Here is a 3,716-nt window from a genome sequence, read left to right on the forward strand (position 1 = left end):
TTAAAAATAAAAGCTCATTCAAAATCTATAATTTTCTTGATTTCTTTAGATTTTACTTATTTTTATCTCTGTGTGTGTGTCCATGTGGGTCTGTGCATGTGCCTGTAGGTGCCCACTGAGTCCAGAAGAGAACATCAGAGGCCCTGGAACTAAACTATGGATAGCTGTCTGATCCCTATTATGGGTGCTGGGAGCCAAGCTCTGGTTTTTATGTGAGAGCCATTTCTCTAGGCCTCTCCTTTTTTTGCTTATATTACTTTGTCTTAACCTCACACCTAAGGTATTTTAAATTTTCAAAATTTGGAGTCTCTTATGACACATTTTTCTAGTTTCCTCCTCATCAAGGCACACTGGGAACTAATTTTGTAAAAGCCCAAAGAGACTCAGGATTTCCCAAATCACTTATTTCAGTTATCAGTGTTCTTTGTTTCACTAAAGAGATCTGGCAAGGCAGTACATTCAACTTATATTGCAATTAAGCAATGAAGAAGCCTAATTTTGAAACTCATTCCCTTGGAGGTCTGTCTGGCAGCTCTAAGTGGAAGGGATTCTTATAGTAAGCTTTCTTAATTTCTTTGTCTTTTATGTTGAACCCCCCATTCAAGCCTCCTAACTGTTTTTTTTTTTTTCTAGACATTCTCAGTTTTCTTAGAAACAAATATCTAATCCTATCCAATTTGTAAGGAATATTTCAGTGGCCACACTTGAGAAATAATAGAATAATACACAGCTAAAGACCAGTATCTAGATCTATTATTATTTTACTAAATTAAATAAGAACTGCTGTCTTAAGCTTCAGAAACATCTACTTTATGCTGTTGATTTTTACATGGGATGTGATTTAAGACAGTCAAAGCTAGTCTTTACAAAATAGAATGCCTATTATATGTTTTTTTTTTTTTAGCATTCATAGAACCTGGATACATACATCTATACAGAATGGGTTTCATTTCAAGGGGGATAGAAGATTCCTATGCCAATCAGGGCAAACGGGGATGTCTAATATAATTCAGTAACTGGGATTAAGCTAAGAGATGCTAGTGTACCCATCTGTAGTGTATGAGCTCAGAGGTTAATTCTAAGACAGGCAGAAAAAGACATGACTACAGCAGGACTGGCATCTTTTCAGGCTCTCCTTATTAATGAGTCAGAAAATCCTGAGTCTATCCTCATCACAGCAATGCTATTAATTATTGAATGACCATGGCTGCAGTACCATGAAAACTGGGTGATCAGTTCTAGGTTCCAAAGCTTCCTGCAGCTCTCCCCTAGAAGGATGGAAAGTCCACTACCTTCATTATGGGTACTAATGTCCCCAGAAAAATCTTCAAGTACTATAAGTAGCCAAGCTTACAGGCGACCATTCTAGTTCCCCTATGTTTTTTTTTGTTTGTTTGTTTTCTTCCTAAAAGCTAAGATTTTATTGTTGGGGAAAAGTACTGTGAAATGCTTTTCTCAAAGGATTTCTTCTGCCTGCCAAATTTATAAGTGTGAAAAGCTACAGATTATATGACAGTTCTCCTTTTTTTGGCTCTATGTATAGTGTTTGTCTTTGTAAATCTGGCTTATTTAACTTTGCACAATGACCCCTGATTCCATTTCATTTTTCTAAAACTGTCATTTTTTAAAAATGGCTAAATATGTTTCTACTGTGTATAAATACATTTTCTCTTTTTCTTATCCTTTCTTTTTAAAAAAATAATTTATTTGTTCTTAAGTAAAAATGATGATCTATGACCAATAGCTACTTCAGTGAACAACTTAAACCACTGCTCAGTGGTTCTCAACCTTCCTAATGCACGGCCCTTTAATACAGTTCCTCATGCTGTGGTGACCCAATCCTTTTCATTGCTACTTTATAACTGTAATTTTGCTACTCTGTAATGAATTGTAACGTAAATATATGTGTTTTCTGGTGGCCTTTGGTAACCCCTGTGAAAAGGTCATTTGATCACCTCCAAAGGGGTCACAGCCCACAAGTTGAGAAACACCAACTTAAATAATGTTTCTTCAAGAAAACTACTCTTGATTTAAGCTAGCAGCACAGTGTTTTGCATGTACTTCCTATTTCATCACACAGAATACTTGAAGGACAGGTACTCAAGTTATCATACATGTTATTTCATAATGAAGAAGGACTTTGTTGAAACCTTTCAAAATAAAACTGGATTTAAAGAATTTGAGTGTGCCACTGTAAAAAAAAAATGCAATCACTACTAGTGTAGTTTGTGGTCACTGTCTTGACTTCTGCTGTAACATGATAATTTTCTCATTGCTTTTGTATCAAATGTCAATGTTATGAAAACAGCAAATAACATACTAGTATTGTCTTGAGAATTGTTTTGACTGTACATTTTCAGCAACCTGCAATATTTTGTGAGCTACACATTGAGAGCTACTGATGTGCAATATGACCCCGATTTATGTAAAGAATACATAGAAATACTCACACTAAATATCTGAAAGAATTTCATTTATGTGAATCTTTATAAATATGTCATAAACTTAAAAGTTGTGCCTTTTGGATAGCCTTTCCTTCAGTCTCTGCTGACCCTTTGCCCCTGAATTTCCTTTAGATAGGAACAATTCTGGGTTAAAATTTCTGAGATGGGAGGGTGTTCTCATCCCTCGACCAGGGGCCATGCCTATCCACTGGATATGGTCTCAACAGGTTCTGTATTTCTTTTGTTGGGTATGTCAGTTATTGTCATCCCTGTTGGGTCCTGGGAGTTATCCTGGCATCTGCTATCCTGGCATCTGGGACTTTCTAGTGGCTACCCCCACGTCTCCATCCCCCACTACTACACACCCCAATTTCTTGATCCTCTGTATTCCCTGCCCCCATCTCCTCCCATGCCTGATCCTGCCCTCCCTTTTCCCCTCCCCTCCTCTCTCCCTCCTAGGTCCCTTCCTTCCTCTACCTCCTGTGAGTATTTTGTTCCCCCTTCTAAGAAGGACTGAAGCATCCACACTTTGGTCTTCCTTCTTCTTGAGCTTCACATGGTCTGTGAATTGTACTGTGGGCATTACCAACATTTTGCCTAATATCCACTTATTAGTGAGTACATACCATGTGTGTTCTTTTGTGACTGGGTTACTTCACTCAGGATGATATTTTTTAGTACATCCATTTGCCTGTGAATTTGATGATTTCATTGTTTTTAATAGCTGAGTAGTACTCCATTGTGTAAATGTACCACATTTTCTGTAACCATTCCTTTGTTGAGGGCATCTGGGTTCTTTCCAGCTTCTGGCTATTATAAATAAGGCTGCTATGAACATAGTGCTGCCCCACCTGGGGACCCATCCCATATACAGTCACCAAACCCAGACACTATTGCGGATGCCAAGAAGTGCTTGGTGACAGGAGCCTGGTATAGCTGTCCCCTGGGAGGCTCTGACAGTGCCTGACAAATACAGATGCAGATGCTATCAGTCAGCCATTGGACTGAGCCTGGGACCCATGGAGGAGTTAGGGGAAGGACTGAAGGAGCTGAAGGGGTTTGCAACCCCATAGGAAGAACAACAAAATCAACTAACCAGAACTCCCAGAGCTCCCAGGGACTAAAACACCAACCAAAGTGTACAAATGGAGGGACCCATGGCTCCAGCCACATATGTAGCAGAGAGAGAGATTGCCTTATCTGGCATCAATGGGAGGGGAGGGAGGCCCTTGGTCCTGTGGAGGCTCAATGCCCCAGTGTAGGATGGTGAGG

This window comes from Mus caroli, chromosome X (genome assembly GCF_900094665.2).
Source record: "Mus caroli chromosome X, CAROLI_EIJ_v1.1, whole genome shotgun sequence".
Lineage (NCBI taxonomy): Eukaryota > Metazoa > Chordata > Mammalia > Rodentia > Muridae > Mus > Mus caroli.